Source organism: Phyllobates terribilis, unplaced genomic scaffold, assembly GCF_046119375.1.
Source record: "Phyllobates terribilis strain yellow unplaced genomic scaffold, ASM4611937v1 Scaffold_1__5_contigs__length_1240528914, whole genome shotgun sequence".
Classification (NCBI taxonomy): domain Eukaryota; kingdom Metazoa; phylum Chordata; class Amphibia; order Anura; family Dendrobatidae; genus Phyllobates; species Phyllobates terribilis.
In genome coordinates this window covers 852,660,169-852,682,776 of record NW_027362761.1, presented here as the reverse complement: position 1 = coordinate 852,682,776, position 22,608 = coordinate 852,660,169, and the positions used below count along the sequence as shown (strand labels likewise).

Below are 22,608 nucleotides of genomic sequence, written 5' to 3'. Positions count from 1 at the left end.
AACCGGATGGAATAGCAGGCCGCTGCAAGATGATGTGGTAGCCATGCTGGTTCAGTATGCCTTCAATTTTGAATAAATCCCCAACAGTGTCACCAGCAAAGCACCCCCACACCATCACACCTCCTCCTTCATGCTTCACGGTGGGAATCAGGCATGTAGAGTCCATCCATTCACCTTTTCTGCGTCGCACAAAGACACGGTGGTTGGAACCAAAGATCTCAAATTTGGACTCATCAGACCAAAGCACAGATTTTCCACTGGTCTAATGTCCATTCTTTGTGTTCTTTAGCCCAAACCAGTCTCTTCTGCTTGTTGCCTGTCCTTAGCAGTGGTTTCCTAGCAGCTATTTTACCATGAAGGCCTGCTGCACAAAGTCTCCTCTTAACAGTTGTTGTAGAGATGTGTCTGCTGCTAGAACTCTGTGTGGAATTGACCTGGTCTCTAATCTGAGCTGCTGTTAACCTGCGATTTCTGAGGCTGGTGACTCGGATAAACTTATCCTCAGAAGCAGAGGTGTCTCTTGGTCTTCCTTTCCTGGGGCGGTCCTCATGTGAGCCAGTTTCTTTGTAGCACTTGAGGGTTTTTGCAACTGCACTTGGGGACACTTTCAAAGTTTGCCCAATTTTTAGGACTGACTGACCTTCATTTCTTAAAGTAATGATGGCCACTCGTTTTTCTTTACTTAGCTGCTTTTTTCTTGCCATAATACAAATTCTAACAGTCTATTCAGTAGGACTATCAGCTGTGTATCCACCTGACTTCCGCACAACACAACTGATGGTTCCAACCCCATTTATAAGACAAGAAATCCCACTTATTAAACCTGACAGGGCACACCTGTGAAGTGAAAACCATTTCCAGTGACTACCTCTTGAAGATCATCAAGAGAATGCCAAGAGTGTGCAAAGCAGTCATCAAAGCAAAAGGTGGCTACTTTGAAGAACCTAGAATATAAGACATATTTTCAGTTGTTTCACACTTTTTTGTTAAGTATATAATTCCACATGTGTTAATTCATAATTTTGATGCCTTCAGTCATGAAAATACAGAAAAATCTTGAAATGAGGTGTGTCCAAACTTTTGGTCTGTACTGTAGTTGACAAACTTCTCCTTGCTTCTATGTTGAATGTTTAATATTCTTCCATGTTTTTCCATGAAAAGTACTTCAGACCAGACTTCTCTGAACAGTATATGGGTGTAGCTGGGACCTACTGGTTGATGCCAGTTCTGAACATGATGTGTCTTTAATCTGCTGCACTAAGTTTCGTTGCCTGAACACTGTGTCTGTGTTAATCAAAGTTGCGCATTTCTGGGTGTTCTCAATGCTTAGAAATATAGGCAGATACTTATCCGTTATGCAATACCATTGTTATAAGGCTCAGATGCCGCACACAGCACGCAGAGAGTATGGCAGAGGTTTAATTCAAGATTTGTTTTTTTCCACGCAGGGAGTGTAAATTTAAGTAGCACAACAATAAAACAATAAAATCGGACAATAAACGATTGTGGTTTAACTACAACACAGAAAGGATGAACAATACGGTGCAGTCCCAAAAGTTCAGGCTGAATAAGAGAAGGTAGATTACTGGAGGCTTGCACTTATCTGTCCTTTAGCGATAACTACGTCCGTCTTCAGACACTCACTCCGGAGGGTGTCCGTCTTCTGGCGGCAGTGGGCAGTCTCGGGTCTCACCCACTGGGCCCCCAGTCCTTTTGACCACACGACAGCGGTCACGACTCCTTTAAGAGCCGTAGCAAGCTCCTCCGGCGTACAACAAACTGCGTTAAGATCACTAATCCCGGGTGTGTCCTCACCCGTAGGTCACCGTCAGATGTCTGGAAAACAGTGGTGATGCAGGTAACTAAACGATCACTTTCTGTAGGCTCGGTACCGACCGCACGCCCCTTGTTTTGCGGCAAGCTGTGTCACCCGTTCGTCCGTCACCGCAGACAGGTCAGCACGTCCCTATTTCACCGAGGACAGGGCAGCACGTCCCTCTCTCGTTGTCGGCAGGTCAGACTGTTTCTCCCCAACTACCGGTCTGCTCTCCACAACCAACTCTTTCGCGCAAGCCCAGACACCTGACTTCCTCTCTTCCGTCGCTCTCCTCTGTCCTCCAGCACTGTCCAGGAAGTCCCCCGTGCACTCTTAATCCTGTCCTCTGGCAACACTGGGCAGGACCCTGGCAGTTCCGGCGCCGGAGCTCTGCACCTGTCCCTAGGCAAGTCTTCCTTCTTACACTCCCGCTCCCTTTGAGCTTGCCATTCCACGGGCGAGAGTTTTTTCACTAGGCGCTCACACTCTCTGACCTCTTGGATGATACGTTGCCAGATGAACTGATCCTGATTGTAGCGGATAGGTGGCACACCAGCCGTGGATCGTTCGGACCGGCGTAACGCAGTTGGAGCGCAGGGTACTTGAGAGTCGCTGGGGTTCCCAACTTTGCCCGGCCCAGCCTGACGGAGCGGTGGGCCCTCCTCTCTCGTGTGGAAAGCTGTGGGTGATGTGAGACTGGGGATCGCAGCCACTATCGTCTCTTCCTCCTCATCATCGTAGACGGCCACACTGGGTGTGGGATCTCTCGTCCTTGTGCTGAGTTCTTCCTTCTTTTCCTCATCGCTAGACAAACAGGGCCGTAACATGCTTCGATGAACGATTCTAGTTGGAGCCGCTTCTTCCCCCTCAGGCTGAACCTCATACACCGGTCCTTCAGGACTAACTCTCCGTTTCACTCGATACGGGGTCGACTCCCACCGTCTACTCAGCTTGTCCCGGGGTCTCTTGTCCCGTACCAACACGCATTCTCCTGACTTAAGGGCTGTCCCCCGAAGAGGTGGCGTTTCATGGTGCCTATGTTCCTTAAACTTCTGCTGCACCAACCTCCGAAGAGTCTGCAACCGGTGCAGATGCTCCCGGACCCAGGTAGATGGGCCCGTCCGGGGCCAGTCCTCCATGGGATCTAGTTCGAGCTCGGTGATCTCCCTACCCTTTTGTCCGAACAGCAGGGTGTAGGGGGTGAACCCTGTGGCACTATGTACCCGGTTATTATAGACCCACACCAGCTCGGCCACAAACTCCGGCCAGCGTACCTTCCGATCTTCTTCCAAGGTCCGAAACATCTGGATCAAAGTTCTGTTGAAGCGTTCACAGGACCAATTCCCTTGCGGATGGTAAGGGGTGGTCCTAGACTTATTGATCTTGTATAGCCGGTGCAGCTCCTCCATCACCCATCCTTGGAAACAAGCTCCTTGATCAGAATGAATTCAGCTGTCTGATCCCTGGTCGGAGTTACCACCGCAAATTTCGTGAAGTGGTCGGTCATGACCAGGCAATGTCCATACCCGAGATGCGCCGGCCCGATGGTCAGGTAGTCGATCATCAACATCTCTAAGGGCGCTGCCGTCACAATGGTCTGGACGGTGGCCCGCTGCTCTGGGGTTTTCAACAACTCACAACTCTGGCACTTCTGGCAGACGTTCTCCATTGCAACTCTTAGCTGGGGGTGGTACACCAGTCTCTGCAGCCACTGGAAGGTCTTTTCAGGTCCAAAGTGTGCTCCCCGCTCGTGTGCTTCCTTGGCCAGTGTCCCGATCACACTCTTTGGAACCACTACTTGCCAAGTGGGGCCAAACTCCCGTACCAACTGGACCCGTCTGTACAACAAGCCGTCCTGCAGGCTCAGTCTCTCCCACTGCTGCAGCATCTTCAGCCCCTCTGGCGTCAGGGTCCCCCTTTCTTCACGGTCAGGGACTTGTTTCAAAGCCACCCACTGTCGCAACCGAGCAATCTCTCCATTAGTGTTGAGCGATACCTTCCGATATCAGGAAATATCGTATCGGATTGGATCGGGCCGATACCCAAAAAGTATCGGATATCGCCGATTCCGATACCGGAAACCAATGCAAGTCAATGGGACACAAATATCGGAATGAAAATAAACCCTTTCTTTCCTTGTAGGTTAATTCTACATGAAGTAAAACAACTAAGAATAATGTAGAATGACATGAAAAGCCGGCAATTCATCAGCGGCATTCACCGGTACCCGACAATTTACAACAGAAAGAATAGAGCTTCACACATAGATTAGATAGATAGAAACATGTCAGTCACATATATATGAAGTACAGTGACAGTGTTGCTTACTGTACTTGTCATTTAGTGTAAAGGATTTATTAAAAAAAATATTAGTGTTTTCGTGCACCGTCTCTTTAAAAAAGCCGGCCGGCAATTCAGCATCTGTACCCGACAATTTATAACAGACAGAATAGAGCTTCACACATAGATTAGATAGATAGAAACATGTCAGTCACATATATAAGAAGTACAGTGACAGTGTTGCTTACAGAACTTGTCATTTAGTGTAAAGGATTTATTTAAAAAAATAATAGTGTTTTCATGCACCGTCTCTTTAAGAAAGCCGGCCGGCAATTCAGCATCTGTACCCGACAATTTAGAATAGAAGGAATAGAGAATCACACATAGATTAGATAGATAGAAACATGTCAGTCACATATATATGAAGTACAGTGACAGTGTTGATTACTGTACTTGTCATTTAGTGTTAAAATAAAGGATTTATTTAAAAAAAAATTGGCGTGGGGTTCCCCTTAATTTTAGGCTCTAGCGGAGGTTAAGCAGACAGCTGGGGCAAATGTTTGAAGCCTGGGAAGGGGGTAATACCCACGGAGCTTCCCAGGCTACTAATATCAGCCCCCAGCTGAATACCTAGCCTTTACTAGCTATTAAAATGGGGGACCCCCCCAAAAAAATGACGTGGGGTCCCCCCTAATTTAATAGCTAGCACAGGCTAGGCAGACAGCTGGGGGCTGATATTAATAGCCCAGGAAGGGTGCCATGAATATTGGCCCCCTCCCAGGCTAGAAACACCAGCCGTCAGCCGCCCCAGAAATGGCGCATCCATAGGATGCGCCAATTCTGGCACTTAGCCTCGCTCTTCCACGCTGCCCTGGTGCGGTGGCAGGGGGTAATAGGGTTGGGGTTGATGTCAGCTTATAATGCCAGCTGACATCAAGCCCAGGTTAGTAATGGAGAGGCGTCTATAAGACACCCCCATTACTAACCCCATAGTCAAAGTTAAAAGAAAACACAAACACCCAGAATAAAGTCCTTTAATTGAAATAAAGACACAATTCTTTATTGTTCTAAATTAAACCATACTTACCATCACGCCCATTCCAGCTGAAGCCAACGATCTCCTGCAATAAAAGAAAAATAATAAAGCAACCTCATCCTTACCTTTCGATGGTTCCCAGGACAGCTCCAGCTCTGCTACATCGAGATGACAGGCTGGACCGCAGCAGAAAGCTGCCATCCAGCCTGTCATCCCGCAGACACTGAGAAGCGCAGGCATGCTTGCGCTCCTCAGTGTCTCTCTGTGACGTCATCCAGATGAGCCGAGTTCATGTCCAATGAACTCAGCTCACCTCATGCACGTCACTGACAGCGTGGGAAAATTCTCCTGCACTCAGCGCTTCAGCGTGAGAATTCTCCCACGCTGTCAGTGACATACATGAGGTGAGGTCATGTCCAATGAACTCAGCTCACCTCATGCACGTCACTGACAGCGTGGGAAAATTCTCACGCTGAAGTGCTGAGTGCAGGAGAATTTTCCCACGCTGTCAGTGACGTACATGAAGTGAGCGGAGTTCATTGGACATGACCTCGGCTCATCTGGATGCCGTCACAGCCAGACACTGAGGAGTGGAAGTATGCCTGCGCTTCTCAGTGTCTGCGGGATGACAGGATGGATGGCAGCGTTCTGCTGCGGTCCAGCCTGTCATCTCGATGTAGCAGAGCTGAAGCTGTCGTGGGAGCCATGGAAAGGTAAGGATGAGGTTGCTTTATTATTTTACTTTTATTGCAGGAGATCGTTGGCTTCAGCTGGAATGGGCGTGGTGGTAAGTATGGTTTAATTTAGAACAATAAAGAATTGTGTGTTTATTTCAATTAAAGGACTTTTTTCTGGGTGTTGTGTTTTTTTAAATACTTTACTAGAAATTCATGGTGGTCATGTCTAATATTGGCGTGACCCCATGAATTTTGGGCTTAGGGCCAGCTGATAATGCCAAGCTGGCCTTAACCCCTTTATTACCCAGTGAGCCACCGCACCAGGGCCCTGGATGAGTTGGGTACAGCGCCAGAAGATGGCGCTTCTATGAACGCGCCATTTTCTGGGGCGGCTGCGGACTGCAATTTGCAGCGGGGGTGGCCCAGAAAGCTTGGGTCTCCCTGCGCTGCGGATTCCAGCCCCCAGCTGCCTAGTTGTATCTGGCTGGGCACAAAAATAGGGCGAAGCCCCACGCATTTTTTTTTAAAATTATTTCATGAAATTCATGGAATAATTAAGAAAAAAAGGGCTTCCCTATATTGTTGTGTCCAACCAGGTACAAATAGGCAGCTGGTGGTTGGGGGCAGCCCATTCCTGCCTGCTGTACCTGGCTGGACACAAATATAGTGCGAAGCCCCACGTCAATTTTTTTTTAATTATTTCATGAAATCATTTTTTTAAAAAAGGGCTTCCCTATATTGTTGTGTCCGGCCAGGTACAAATAGGCAGCTGGTGGTTGGGGGCAGCCTGTTCCTGCCTGCTGTACCTGGCTGGACACAAATATAGGGCGAAGCCCCACGTCAATTTTTTTTAAAATAAGTCCTTTATTTTAACACTAAATGACATTTGAGGAGTTAATAAAGATGCAGTCCCTAAATTATTATTTATTTTTTAATTAATTTTTCCCAAAACTTTTGACGTGGGCTTCGCCATATTTTTGTATGCCAGCCAGGTACAGCATCCAGCTTCTATGAACGCGCCATTTTCCGGGGTGGCTGCGCACTGCAATTTTCAGCGGGGGGAGGGGGGGGGGCAGAAAGCTTGGGCCTCCCTGCGCTGCAGATTCCATCCCCCAGCTGCCTAGTTGTACCTGGCTGGACACAAAAATAGGGAGAAGCTTCACGTATTTTTTTTTTTTAATTATTTCATGAAATTCATGAAATAATTAAGAAAAAATGGGCTTCCCTATATTGTTGTGTCCAACCAGGTACAAATAGGCAGCTGGTGGTTGGGGGCAGCCCGTTCCTGCCTGCTGTACCTGGCTGGACACAAATATAGTGCGAAGCCCCACGTCAATTTTTTTTAAATCATTTCAGGAAATTCATGAAATAATTTAAAAAAATTGATGTGGGGCTTCGCCCTATATTTGTGTCCAGTCAGGTACAGCAGGCAGGAACGGGCTGCCCCCAACCACCAGCAGCCTATTTGTACCTAGCCGGACACAACAATATAGGGAAGCCCTTTTTTTCTGAATTATTCCATGAATTTCATGAATTTAAAAAAAAAAAAACGTGGAGCTTCGCCCTATTTTTGTGTCCAGCCAGGTACAACTAGGCAGCTGGGGGCTGGAATCTGCAGCGCAGGGAGGCCCAAGCTTTCTGGGCCCCACCCGCTGCAAATTGCAGTCCGCAGCCGCCCCGGAAAATGGCGCGTTCATAGAAGCGCCATCTTCTGGCGCTGTACCCAACTCATCCAGGGCCCTGATGCGGTGGCTCACTGGGTAATAAAGGGGTTAAGGCCAGCTTGGCATTATCAGCTGGCCCTAAGCCCGAAATTCATGGGGTCACGCCAATATTAGACATGACCACCATGAATTTCTAGTAAAGTATTTAAAAAAAACACAAACACCCAGAAAAAAGTCCTTTAATTGAAATAAACACACAATTCTTTATTGTTCTAAATTAAACCATACTTACCATCACGCCCATTCCAGCTGAAGCCAACGATCTCCTGCAATAAAAGAAAAATAATAAAGCAACCTCATCCTTACCTTTCCATGGCTCCCACGACGGCTCCAGCTCTGCTACATCGAGATGACAGGCTGGACCGCAGCAGAACGCTGCCATCCAGCCTGTCATCCCGCAGACACTGAGAAGCGCAGGCATACTTCCACTCCTCAGTGTCTGGCTGTGACGGCATCCAGATGAGCCGACAATGAACTCGGCTCACCTCATGTACGTCACTGACAGCGTGGGAGAATTCTCCTGCACTCAGCGCTTCAGCGTGAGAATTTTCCCACGCTGTCAGTGACGTGCATGAGGTGAGGTCATGTCCCATGAACTCGGCGCACCTCATGCACGTCACTGACAGCGTGGGAGAATTCTCACGCTGAAGCGCTGAGTGCAGGAGAATTTTCCCACGCTGTCAGTGACGTGCATGAGGTGAGCTGAGTTCATTGGACATGACCTCGGCTCATCTGGATGACGTCACAGAAAGACACTGAGGAGCGCAAGCATGCCTGCGCTTCTCAGTGTCCGCGGGATGACAGGCTGGATGGCAGCGTTCTGCTGCGGTCCAGCCTGTCATCTCGATGTAGCAGAGCTGAAGCTGTCCTGGGAACCATGGAAAGGTAAGGATGAGGTTGCTTTATTATTTTACTTTTATTGCAGGAGATCGTTGGCTTCAGCTGGAATGGGCGTGACTGTAAGTATGGTTTAATTTAGAACAATAAAGAATTGTGTCTTTATTTCAATTAAAGGACTTTTTTCTGGGTGTTTGTGTTTTTTTTAAATACTTTACTAGAAATTCATGGCGGTCATGTCTAATATTGGCGTGACCCCATGAATTTCGGGCTTAGGGCCAGCTGATAATGCCAAGCTGGCCTTAACCCCTTTATTACCCAGTGAGCCACCGCACCAGGGCCCTGGATGAGTTGGGTACAGCGCCAGAAGATGGCGCTTCTATGAACGCGCCATTTTCCGGGGCGGCTGCGGACTGCAATTTGCAGCGGGTGGGACCCAGAAAGCTTGGGTCTCCCTGCGCTGCAGATTCCAGCCCCCAGCTGCCTAGTTGTACCTGGCTGGACACAAAAATAGGGCGAAGCGCCACACATTTTTTTTTTTAATTATTTCATGAAATTCATGGAATAATTAAGAAAAAAAGGGCTTCCCTATATTGTTGTGTCCGGCTAGGTACAAATAGGCAGCTGGTGGTTGGGGGCAGCCCGTTCCTGCCTGCTGTACCTGGCTGGACACAATTATAGGGCGAAGCCCCACATAATTTTTTTTTAATTATTTCATGAATTTCCTGAAATAATTAAAAAAAAATTGACGTGGGGCTTCACACTATATTTGTGTCCAGCCAGGTACAGCAGGCAGGAACGGGCTGCCCCCAACCACCAGCTGCCTATTTGTACCTAGCCGGACACAACAATATAGGGAAGCCCTTTTTTTCTTAATTATTCCATGAATTTCATGAAATAATTAAAAAAAAAAAAACGTGGAGCTTCTCCCTATTTTTGTGTCCAGCCAGGTACAACTAGGCAGCTGGGGGATGGAATCTGCAGCGCAGGGAGGCCCAAGCTTTTTGCCCTCCCCCCCCCCGCTGAAAATTGCAGTCCGCGGCCGCCCCGGAAAATGGCGCGTTCATAGAAGCTGGATGCTGTACCTGGCTGGCATACAAAAATATGGCGAAGCCCACGTCAAAAGTTTTGGGAAAAATTTATTAAAAAATAAATAATAATTTAGGGACTGCATCTTTATTAAGTCCTCAAATGTCATTTAGTGTTAAAATAAAGGATTTATTTAAAAAAAAAATGGCGTGGGATCCCCCATAATTTTAGTCTCTAGCGGAGGTTAAGCAGACGGCTGGGGCAGATGTTTGAAGCCTGGGAAGGGGGTAAAACCCACGGAGCTTCCCAGGCTACTAATATCAGCCCCCAGCTGAATACCTAGCCTTTACTAGCTATTAAAATGGGGGACCCCCCAAAAAAAAATGACGTGGGGTCCCCTCTATTTTAATAGCTAGCAAAGGCTAGGCAGACAGCTGGGGGCTGATATTAATAGCTCAGGAAGGGTGCCATGAATATTGGCCCCCTCCCAGGCTAGAAACACCAGCCGTCAGCCGCCCCAGAAATGGCGCATCCATAGGATGCGCCAATTCTGGCACTTAGCCTCGCTCTTCCACGCTGCCCTGTAGCGGTGGCAGGGGGTAATGGGGCTGGGGTTCATGTCAGCGCCAGCTGCCATGAAGCCCAGGTTAGTAATGATGGCCGTCTATATGACACCCCCATTACTAACCTACAAAGTGTTAAAAAGAAAAAACACACTACACCCAGAAAAAAATAATTTATTTGAAATAAAACACCATTTTATTTAATTCTTAGTTTACTAAAAAAAAAATAGTTACCTGTCCACGTTCCTGCGCTGATCTCCCATGCACAGCTGTCACATCTGGAGATGGTGACAGCTGTGCATGGCTGCTGTAAGCTCACGCTGCCGGGAACACGTCCGCTCCCGGCAGCGGGAGCCACTGACTGAGGTCACCGGAGTGCATTCAGGCAGCGCAGCTCCGGAGACCTCCTTTACGGCAGTGCTGTACCGTGGGAATTTCTCACGATACAGCAGTGCCGTAAAGGAGCTAACCGGAGCAGCGCTGCCTGAACTCCGGTGAACCCTTACGGCCCCGTCATTCTAGCGGCGGCAGCGGTTCAGAGCGGTCACATTCTATGTGGCTGCTCTGAACTGGAGATCTTCGTGGGACACTCGTGGACTACTACGGAGGGGTAAGGATAAGGTTGTGGTTTATTATTTTATATTTTATTACAGGAGATCGATGGCTTCGGGGAATTAGGTGTCTAGGTGAGTATAGGTGTAGTTTTTTATTTTTTACTTTATTTTAGGTGGCGATCGGCGGGGACAGGTAATGTATGAACTAATTTATTGTAGGTAACCACTGGCCACCAATGACATGTATTTAACATTTATTGCGGACACAGTAGGGCAATTTAAATAGCAGGATCAGGCTGATGGGAACTACTGCTCCCATCGAGCTGATCCTGCTGGCAGGAGTGGACAGGGGGACAGACATAGGCCGATGGGAGTAGTAGTGTCACATCGGCCTATGTCTGCCTGCACGCACACACCCGCACACACACCCGCACACACACACCCCGCACACACACACCCCGCACACACACCCGCACACACACCCGCACACACACCCCGCACACACACCCCGCACACACACACACCCCGCACACACTAATCATGACGGGTCCGGGAGGTGAGGCTGACCTGTGCGGCCGTGGGAAAGTTGATGTGAGTTCATGCAGTCAAGCATGAACTCACATGAACCCTCTGAGGGCACCGCGGCTACTTCAAATGAACAGCTGATCAGCATCACCTGATACCTCAGCTGTTCATTTGAAATAACCGGCGGGAAAGCGCAGCACAGAACGGGAAAGCCGGCGGTGAAGTCTTTTCACTGCCGGCTTCCCCGCCCGGGTCCTTCGCTCCTTGGTGCTGCGCTCCCTGCCCGGTCCTAATTTACGATCGGGATGGGAGGTGGCGAGGGGAGCGGAGGATCGGGGTGGGAGGCTGCGGGGAAGCAGTATGGGGCTGCGTGATTGTTTAAAAGCCGGCGGCTTTTTACCGCGCGCCGGCTTTTAAACAATCAGGAGAATTCTCCCACGCTGGGATGGCATTCTGATGACAAGCTGGATCGCAGCTGAGCGCTGCCATCCAGCTTGTCATCCTTCAGAGACACTGCAGAGCGCAGGCATTATGGGAACTTCCGATTCCGGTATTCGATATTATAAAAGTATCGGAATTAAGTATCGGAATTCCGATACAGTGAATATCGGCCGATACCCGATATTTCAGTATCGGAATGCTCAACACTACTCTCCATCCATTTGCTGTATCCGTACCCACTCATCCCTGGGCCGCCCCAACACATGTCCTTCTTTCACTTCCCCGATCTGTCCCTGTGTAGCGGGCAACGGGCTGCCAACCCTCCGGAAGCTGGGCACCTCTTCGGCCTCCAGTTCTTCGTCTCTGTCACGGTCGGGGTGCTCATGGGTCACCCTGGAGAGGGCATCAGCATGCGTGTTTTCAGCCCTAGGCCGGTAGGTGATCTTATACCGGTACCGAGCCATGCGAGCCACCCATCGTTGCTCCAGGGCTCCCAACTTTGCGTTCTCCAGATGAGCCAACGGGTTGTTGTTTGTCTTCACCAACACTTCAGACCCCGACAAGTACTCCGCGAACTTTTCTGTCATTGCCCACACTAGGGCCAACAATTCCAGTTTAAAGGAGCTGCAATTGTCTGGGTTCTTCTCCGAGTCTCGGAGGGAGCGACTCTCATATGCTATCACCCGCTCTCTCCCCTCCTGCTCCTGCGACAGCACGGCCCTTAGACCAAGGAGACTTCCATCAGTGTGAAGAACAAAGGGCTGAGAAAAGTCCACGTAGGCCAGTATGGGAGCTTCCGTCAGGGCCATCTTCAAGGCCCTGAAGGCCTCCTCCTGTTCTCTTCCCCATTTCACTGTTCGATTTTTCGAGCCCACAGGTATTCCTTGAAGGAGCTCCAGTAGCGGATTAGCGATGTGCGTGAAATTTTTCACGAATCTGCGATAATACCCTGCGAGTCCTAGGAAGGCCCGCACGTCCTTTACAGTCTTCGGGGTGGGCCACTCTTGCACGGCGGGCACTTTCTCCCAAGTGGGCCTGACTCCTTCACCGGACACCGTGTGCCCGAGGTACTCAACCTACTTGTGGAATATATGACATTTTTGTGGCTCCACCTTCAGGCCGTGATTTCGAAGGAGACTCAAGACTTGCTCCAGTCATCGTAGATGTTCCTGGAAGGTAGACGCATAGACGATGATGTCATCGAGGTAGATCAGTGTGGCCTCAAAGTTCAGATCGCCTAAACATCTCTCCATCAAGCGTTGAAATGTCCCGGGAGCATTGGTTAGGCCAAAAGGCATCCGATTAAACTCAAAGAGTCCCATTGGCAACACGAATGCTGTCTTGGCGCGGTTGTGCTCAGCCACTGGCACTTGCCAGTATCCGCTGGCCAGATCCAGGGAGGAGAAGTATTTTGCCTTGCCTAAGGCGGATAGAGACTCCTCGATCCTGGGTAAAGGGTACGAGTCTCTTACGGTACAAGCATTTAGCCGCCTGTAGTCCACACAGAATCGTAGGGTTCCATCCTTCTTCCTGACCAGGACGATTGGTGCCGCCCACGGGCTCTGGCTTTCCCGAATCACCCCGTTCTGTATCATATGGGCCAGCATTTCTTTCACATCCTGGTACATTTGCGGGGGTATCTGTCTATACCGTTCCCATACCGGAGCAGCATTTCCCATAGGGATCTCATGGGTGATGGCCTCGGTACATCCAAAGTTGTCCTCATGTCGGGCAAAGACGTCCTGGTACCGTCCCAGCATCTCTTCGACCTGGTACACCTGTTCCGTCGTGAGCCCTGTCAAATTAGCACGCATCTGTTCTAGGATCCTTCGACCGTCCTTAGTCTGAGGTCGAGGAGACCCCGATCGTACGGTGATTGCCAGGGTCCAGGGATCCCCCCTTACGGCTGACAATTGTATCGCATCTGGCGGTTCCAGCTGTTCTGGCATCCCCAGGATCTGGGCTATTTCGGTCCTGCCGGGAAGAATGAGCTCACTCGGATTCAGGTTCATGCATCGTACCACCACGTTTCCCTTATGGACGGTAGCCAAGGTCCGCGCTACCAATAGACCCGGAGGCACCTTGTCCATGGTGGTTGACTCAATCTGAATCTCTACCCCTACTAGTGGGGTGCAGGCTCGGACGGGCAAAGTGAGGACTGTCTGTCCTGGTGGTAAGGTGAGGGTGTTGGTGGCGGGTATTATCACCTTTCCCAGAACTTTTCCCCCACTCGAGGTCTCTTGCGCCTGGGCAACCCTGATCAGTTGCTGGAGGGCCTTCCTTTGAGGGGCTCTAGAGTTCCACCGCCCTAGCGTGAGCTCTCGTGGTTCCCTAATCAGGATCTGCCCGATTTCCTTCAGCACGTTCATACTGAGGGTCACTGGTGGTCATGGGCCGGCATCTCCGCCTGTCAGGACGACTCCTTTTCTTCCCACATCTTGTTTGCCCACCCGGATGCGTAACCACACTACTCCTGTGACCGGAATGGGCAGTTGGTTAGCGGCTGTGAGCTTTATCAAGGGACTTCCTTCATTTCGTGCCATCTCTGGGTACCGCTGACGGAAATAAGTTTCTCCCATGGTGGTCACTTGAGATCCCGTGTCGATCAAACAGTGAACCGCCCGTCCGTCAAGCTCGACCCACACTGTTGGGCTCATGGATATTAAGTCTTCGGGACTCACTGCCTTCATCCGCTCCGGGTTGCGTCCCTCACACCAGGAGCCCGTCAGTTTAACGGCTGCCGGGACAGAGGCCTTCCTCGACTGGCACAGCTCCTGGCGTAATGCCCCATGCCCCCACAATTCCAACACGTTGGTCCCCTGTTTGCAGGGGGTCGTCGGACCACCCGATTGGGCTCTGTTCCAACCCGGGGTCTGGACTCGTCCTTTACTTCACCCGGAGGTCTCGGGTCAACTGTTCCGGCTCTCACTGATTGAGCCACTCGAATATTGTACCACTCTTCTCGCATTTCTTGGATCTCCTGCCGCATCTCTCGGGCCCATTCTGGTTCGGCCGTGGGCGACGGGGGCACTGCATCGCCCCGGACCATCCCTGCCAGGGTCACTACCCCCATCTCCTGTTCCCTCATGCGGGCCTCTGCCCCTGCCTCCACAAATGTCATACGCGGGTTGGTGCGCAAGCGCTCTCGCAAGGCCTGTCTCAGCTGCTCATCTCTGAGGCCGGCTACGAACTGGTCCCTAAGTACTAGGTCCGGGGGCCCAACTCCCACGTCTTCTAGGTTCGTTTTCCTAGTGATGTAAGTGTACACACTCTGTAGGGCGTTGACATATTGGGCCACAGTCTCCCCCCTCCCTTTGTACCTGTTGAAACAGCCGCATTCTTAACTCTGCCACATTAGTAGGGTCCCCATGCATTTCTTCTAGGATCCGTACCACCTTTTCCACCGTATTTCGGTCAGTGGGGGAACGAAACATTACTGACTGTCGAGCTTCTCCTTCTAAAGCCAGCAAAGCTATCTCTGCTTGCATATCGGGGGTCATTGGGTGCATGCGTAACATGCTCTTAACCCGTTCTACCCAATCCTACAGCATCATGTTGTCTCCGGTAAACTTTGGGAGATTGTTCAACATGGCGCCCAGGGTTAGGCTAGCTGTAGGGGCTCTCGCGCTGGCCTGGTCTGCCATGCCTGCAACTGCGTCTGGGGACGACATCCTGCCGACTACGCCAAATGTTAAAAGGCTCGGATGCCGCACACAGCACGCAGAGAGTATGGCAGAGGTTTAATTCAAGATTTGTTTTTTTCCACACAGGGAGTGCAAATTTAAGTAACACAACAATAAAACAGTAAAATCGGACAATAAACGATTGTGGTTAAACTATAACACAGAAAGGATGAACAATACGGTGCAGTCCCAAAAGTTCAGGTTGAGTAAGAGAAGGTAGATTACTGGAGGCTTGCACTTATCTGTCCTTTAGCGATAACTACGTCCGTCTTCAGACACTCACTCCGGAGGGTGTCCGTCTTCTGGCGGGAGTGGGCAGTCTCGGGTCTCACCCACTGGGCCCCCAGTCCTTTTGATCACACGACAGCGGTCACGTCTCCTTTAAGAGCCGTAGCAAGCTCCTCCGGCGTACAATAAACTGCGTTAGGATCACTAATCCCTGGTGCGTCCTCACCCATAGGTCACCGTCAGATGTCTGGAAAACTGTGGTGATGCAGGTAACTAAACGATCACTTTCTGTAGGCCCGGTACAGACCGCACACCCCTTGTTTTGCGTCAAGCTGTGTCACCCGTTCGTCCGTCACCGCAGACCGGTCAGCACGTCCCTATTTCACCGAGCACAGGGCAGCACGTCCCTCTCTCGTTGTCGGCAGGTCAGACTGTTTCTCCCCAACTGCCGGTCTGCTCTCCACAACCAACTGTCTCTTTCACGCGAGCCCAGACACCTGACTTTTCTCTCTTCCGTCCCTCTCCTCTGTCCCCCAGCACTGTCCAGGAAGTCCCCCGTGCACTCTTAATCCCGTCCCCTGGCAACACTGGGCAGGACCCTGGCAGTTCCGGCGCCGGAGCTCCGCACCTGTACCTAGGCAAGTCTTCCTTCTTACACCATCAGGAAGGTAACGAGAACTGTCGATGGTTTCACAAAAGGTTTTGAGGCTTTTTTTTTTAGAATGCTTACACTTATGTTAATATATAAAATTCTTGTATTTAATGGGGATCCAGTTGATCGACACTTGGGTCAGGAGAGTAAAAAGCTGCTCTTGAAAGCAGACTGGATGATCCATTATGGATGTACATAAACCTCTTCCCTTTATCCTTTCCTATCTCTCAGATGAGCATGATGGACATGTGTCTTTTTTCAACCATGATAACTATCTAATTTAACTGTGTTCAGAGTTAACTTTCTGCATCTTGATATCTTTCTTGTGTGTTCCTCTGACCACTTTAACCAAGTAGATATCAGACGCCATGTCGTGTTAGCAGAGCCGCTGATATGCCCTCCACAAGTAACCCATTTTGTAAACTATACCCCTCAAGAACATATCTATAGGTGTGGTGAGCACCTTGAACCCGCTTGTGCTTCACAGAATGTTATAAAGTTGAGCTGTGAAAATAATATTAATTTTTTCCCATAAAAATGTTGCTTTAGCTCCAAATGTTTCATTTTCACAAGGGTAACAGGAAAAAATGGACCATACAATTTGGTTTGCAATTTCTCTTGAGTACACAGATACCCCATATGTGGGGTAAAACTAATGTTTGGGCACATGAAAGGGCTCTGAATGGAAGGAGCGCTATTTGAATTTTGGAGCACCATTTTGACTGGAATAGATTGTGACACCATGTCCCATTTAAAGAGCCCCTGACATGCTATAACAGCAGAAACTCACATAATTGACCCCAATTTGGAAACTACACCTCTCAAGGAATTCATCTAGGGGTGTAGTGAGCATTCTAACTCTCAGACGATTTACAGAGTTGTATAACATTGGGCTGAGTAAATGAAAAATTACCATTTTTTCAACTAAAATGTTGCTTTTGCCCCAAGTTTTTCATTTTCACAAGTGGTAAAAGGAGAGAGCAAATGGTACAATTTGTTATGCAATTTCTTCTGAGTACGTGAATACCCCATATATGATCGAAAGCTACTTTTGAGGCACAGTGCAAAGCTCAGGAGGGAAGGAGCGCCATCTTGGAGTGCAGATTTTACTGGAATGCTTTGAAGGGGCCATGTCACATTGGCAGTGTTAGAACCCTCTTGTTTGTTTTTTCTATCTTGTGTTTTGTGGTCACGTGACCATCTGCCTTTATATTCCAGCTCCGCCCTTCTGGCTGTGCTGGACTTCAGCGTTTAACTCTTTCTCTAGCCTGGTGCTTCGGTGCCTTTCTCTGTCAAGTTCGCTTGGTCCTCTGGGACCTCTAGTACATTTTTGTTAGTTTGTCTTTTTGTGTTCTTCTACAACTTCTGTTTAGGAGGTGCCCCATTTTTGTCCCAGTCCTTCGTTCTTTTTGGGACCCCTCCCTTAATTCTATAGGTCTTCGTTCAGACTAGCCAAGGACTAAGGCTGGTCTGTTCACTAGGAACAGGCAGCCCGCTACATCGTAGGGATTCAGCTTAGTCTTACTGTCGGGACAGCTTCCCCTATCTTTCCTTAGTTCATGTTGCAGATCATAACAGTAAGTCCTGCCCAAAAAACTAAAAGGAAAGAAATTCGGGGATCAGTATGGCTCAAAGCCTGCAGGGATTGTCTCTGGAGGTGGCCGAGCTTCAGCAACACGTGAGTAGCTGTTCTGGAGCGCATTTTGTTGAACCCAAGGTAGGACTGCCTGATGTTTTTTATGGTAAACAGCAAGATTTTTTTTCCTTTAAAAATGCTTGTTTATTATATTTTCGTTTGAGACCAAGATCCTCTGGGAATGAAACACATTGGTTTTATTATGTCACTTTTGTGCAATGAACCACAGGGGTGGGCCTTTTCTCTCCAGCCTAATGATCCGTGTTTAAGGTCTGTTGAAGAATTTTTTTCTGCTATGGGGCTATTATATGACGATCCTGATAGAATCTAATCTGCTGAATCAGAACTTAGACGTTTGAATCAGGGGTCTGATGATGTTGAAAATTATTGCACACACTTCAGGAGATGGGCTTCAGAAGTTAAGTGGCATGATCCTGCGCTGAGATGTTTATTTCTTGCTGGTCTGAGTGAAAGGGTTAAGGATTTGCTAATTGCATTCCCTGCACCTGAGACTCTGCAGGAAGCTATGCAGTTAGCTGTTCATATAGACAGGAGACTGAGGTGCAGGCTCAATGAGGTAAAGACTCCTATAATGTCAGTTCCTAGTCCCCAGAAAATCTGCTCTGACGGCGGGGAACCGATGAAGGTTGGGGGGATGTCACTCCACTCTCAGGAAAGAGACCGGAGGTTCGCCGAGGGATTGTGTCTTTATTGTGGTAAAGCTGACCATTTGATTAAGTATTGTGAGCGTCGTTTAAGTAAAGAGAAAAAAAAGGACAGTTACGCCCGTATAGCTTGTTTACACTCTGCAGGAGTATTTCTTTCTGGGAGTACTACTCTGCAGGGAGATTTGTTTGAATTTCAGGTATTTGTGGATTGTGGTTCAACACTTAATGTGATTGATAAAGGGTTTTTGGAAAACCTTAAATTGAAATCCAAACCTTTGTCATCACCTATTTCTGTGGTTGCAATTGATAACACTCCTTTGAAATGTATTACTCACAAGACTGCTGCATTTCCCCTCACTATCAATGGAGTTCACCAAGAAATTTTGGACTTGGTTGTTTTGGATAATTTGCCCTCTCCAGTTGCTCTAGGATTTCCTTGGTTAAAACTGCACAATCCTTTATTGGACTGGTCTACTAATGTGATTAAGTCTTGGAGTCCGAAGTGCTATGATAAATGTTGTAATGGTCGCATTGCGGCTGTGGAAAAAGCGGAATTACCGGTACCTATTCAAGATTTTTGGAGTTTTTTTTCGGAGGAGGAGTCGCAAGTTTTACCTCCTCATAGGGATTATGATTGCGCCATTGAGTTTGTTCCGGGTGCTACTCTTCCCAAAAGTCGCTTGTTTAATCTGACTATCCCTGAAAGAAAGGCCTTGGAGGAGTACATACATACTAGCCTGGCTGCTGGTCACATTAGACCTTCTAAGTCGCCTGTGGCAGTTGGATTCTTCTTTGTTAAAAAAAAGGACGGCGGTTTACGTCCATGTCTGGATTTTCGTGAAATTAATAAGATTACCGAACGCAATTCCTACCCATTGCCGTTAATTCCTGACTTGTTTAACCAGTTAGTGAGAGCCAAGTGGTTCTCCAAAATTGATCTCCGGGGGGCATACAATTTGTTACGAGTGAAGGAGGGTGATAAATGGAAAACTGCTTTTAACACTCCGGTAGGTCATTTTGAGAATCTGGTGATGCCTTTTGGTCTTACCAATGCACCTGCATTTTTTCAGAACCTTATTAATGACATCCTGAGACCTTTGATTGGTAAGAATGTGGTTGTGTATTTGGATGACATTTTGATTTATTCACCAGATCTAGAGTCCCATTGGCAGAGTGTACATGAAGTTTTCCAGTTATTGAGTGATAATTCACTCTTTGCTAAGCTGGAGAAATGTGAGTTCGCTGTGCAGAAAATTAGTTTTTTGGGCTACATTGTCTCCAGCGAGGGCTTTGAGATGGACCCTGTGAAGGTTCAGGCTGTGCAGGAATGGCCTAGGCCTATTGGTTTGAAATCTATACAGAGATTTTTGGGTTTTGCCAATTATTACAGGAAATTCATTAAGAATTTTTTTGTAATTGTTAAGCCTCTAACCGATCTCACCAGGAAAGGTGTGAATACGGCCCAGTGGACTACTGAGACCATTGAAGCGTTTGAGTATCTCAAAGAGAGGTTCAGTTCTGCCCCTATCCTTATGCAGCCTGATGAGACCAAGCCTTTTTTGGTCGAGGTCGATGCTTCATCGGTGGGGGTCGGAGCAGTTTAGTCTCAGGAGAACAAGGGTGGAGTACATCCTTGTGCCTTCTTTTCGAAAAAATTTTCGGATACCGAACTGAATTATGATGTTGGAAATCAAGAGTTGCTGGCTATTAAACTTGCGTTTGAACATTGGCGTCATTTTTTGGAAGGCGCTAGATTTCCTATTCAGGTTTTTACAGATCATAAGAATTTGATCTATCTGGATGCTGCCAAGCGCTTGAATGCCCGTCAAGCTAGGTGGGCACTTTTTTTTTCTCGGTTTCATTTTTCTGTTACCTATATCCCTGGTACTAAGAATGTTAAAGCTGATGCTTTATCTCGCAGCTTCTCTCCTACGGTTGGTGCAGAGGAGGAGGAGAGCATTTTAGAGAATGGAGTTGTGGTGGCGGCTTTGGACTCCGTTTTGGAGAATGGGATTCTGAAAGCTCAAGATGATGCTCCATCTAACACTCCCCATGGGAAGTTGTTCGTGCCTAGAGCCTTTAGGAGAGATTTGTTTGTGGAGTGTCATGAGTCTCGGTTGGCAGGTCATCCAGGAATTTCGGAGACAAAAGACTTATCAGTCGCAGTTTTTGGTGGCCTGGATGGCACAAGGAAGTCATCAAGTGTGTGCGTCGGTGTACTGTGTGTGCTAGGTCAAAGGCTTCACATACTCCTGCTGAGGGGTTGCTTTGCCCTCTGGAGGTTCCTAGTGCGCCTTGAACGCATCTCACAATGGATTTTATTACTGATCTTCCTGTGTCCGAGGGTTTTACTGTCATCTGGATTGTCGTGGATCGTTTTAGTAAGATGTGTCATTTGGTTCCATTCATTAAGTTGCCCTGCGCCAAGAGACTCGCTAAGGCATTTGTTAAGGAGATTGTCAAGCTCCATGGCGTTCCCACGGATATTGTTTCTTATAGAGGACCTCAGTTTGTGACTCGCTTTTGCCGTGCTTTTTGTGACAGGTTGGGAGTCCATTTGTCATTTTCGTCTGGTTATCATCCTGAGTCTAATGGACAGACTGAAAGAAAGAACCAGGATGTTGAACAGTTTTTGCGTTGTTTTGTGGCGGACAATCAAGAGGTGTGGTCTGAGTTTCTGCCTCTCGCAGAATTTGCTCTTAACAATCATACATCCTCCTCTGCTGGGTGTTCTCTTTTTTTTGTTGTACTGGGAGACATCCGTCTTTTGGTTCGTTCTCCAAATTGGGGTTGGCGGTGCCGGAGGAGGAGAATTTTTCCGGTGATTTGGAGAGTTTGGACTAATGTATGTTGCAACCTTCAAGAGGCTAACAAGAAGTCCAAGAAGTATTTTGACAGGAAACGTAAGGAGGTTTTGTTTACTGTGGGTGACATGGTTTGGTTGTCCTCAAGGAACTTGCGGTTGAGGATTCCCTCGAAAAAACTGGGTCCTAAGTTTGTGGGTCCATTTAAAGTGCTTCAGGTTGTTAACCTGTCTGCTGTTAGGTTGGATGTCCCTACTTCCTGGAAGATTAATCCTGTGTTTCATGTTTCCTTGTTGAAAAAGGCTGACGTATCTGAAAGGGACGCCACTGTCACAGTTCCTCCTGTGGTGGAAGACGGCGAATATGAAATTTCTCGTATCTTGAATTCTAGATGGCATAGAGGGAGATTACAGTATCTTGTCTCCTGGAAGGGTTTCGGTCCCGAAGACAACTCCTGGGTATGGACGGATGATGTCTCTACTCCTAGGCTTGTTAAAGCTTTCCACAGGAGGTTTCCCGATAGGCCTGGGCCTGGAGTATCCGGAGGATCCTCATAAAAGAGGGGGTACTGTTAGAACCCTCCTGTTTGTTTTTTCTATCTTGTGTTTTGCGGTCACGTGACCATCTGCCTTTATATTCCAGCTCCGCCCTTCTGGCTGTGCTGGACTTCAGTGTTTGACTGTTTCTCTAGCCTGGTGCTTCGGTGCCTTTCTCTGTCAAGTCCGCTTGGTCCTCTGGGACCTCTAGTACATTTTTGTTAGTTTGTCTTTTTGTGTTCTGCAACAACTTCTGTTTAGGAGGTGTCCTATCTTTGTCCCAGTCCTTAGTTCTTTTAGGGACCCCTCTCTTAATTCTATAGGTCTTCGTTCAGACTAGCTGAGGACTAAGGCGAGTCTGTTCTTATTTCTCATAGTCTGGGAGTCCTTCATGTGTTTTTGAGCAAACTCTATGCAGGCTTTCATATGTCTTGCACTGAGGAGAGGCTTCCGTCGGGCCACTCTGCCATAAAGGCCCGACTGAATAGTTGACTTTGTGGAACTTTCTCCCATCTCCCTACTGCATTTCTGGAGCTCTGCCACAGTGATCTTGGGGTTCTTCTTTACCTCTCTCACCAAGGCTTTTCTCCCACGATTGCTCAGTTTGGCTGAACGGCCAGGTGTAGGAAGACTTTTGGTGGTCCCAAACTTCTTCTATTTAAGGATTATGGAGGCCACTGTGCTCTTAGGAACCTTGAGTAATGCAGAATTTTTTTTAAAACTTTGGCCAGATCTGTACCTTGTCACAATTCTGGCTATGAGCTCCTTGGGCAGTTCCTTTGAGCTCATGATTCTCATTTGGTCTGACATGCACTGTGAGCTGTGAGATCTTATATAGACAGGTGTGTGCCTTTCCAAATCAAGTCCTATCAGTTTAATTAAACACAGCTGGACTCCAATGAAGGAGTAGAACCATCTC

At 48.3% G+C, this 22,608-nt stretch overlaps 1 long non-coding RNA gene across 1 annotated transcript in view; it reads left to right on the top strand.

Annotated features, from left to right (window-relative positions):
• Nucleotides 1-22,608, top strand: part of LOC141153586 (uncharacterized) — a 104,065-nt gene that overhangs the window by 45,515 nt on the left and 35,942 nt on the right. The gene's annotated exons all lie outside the window — the stretch shown is intronic.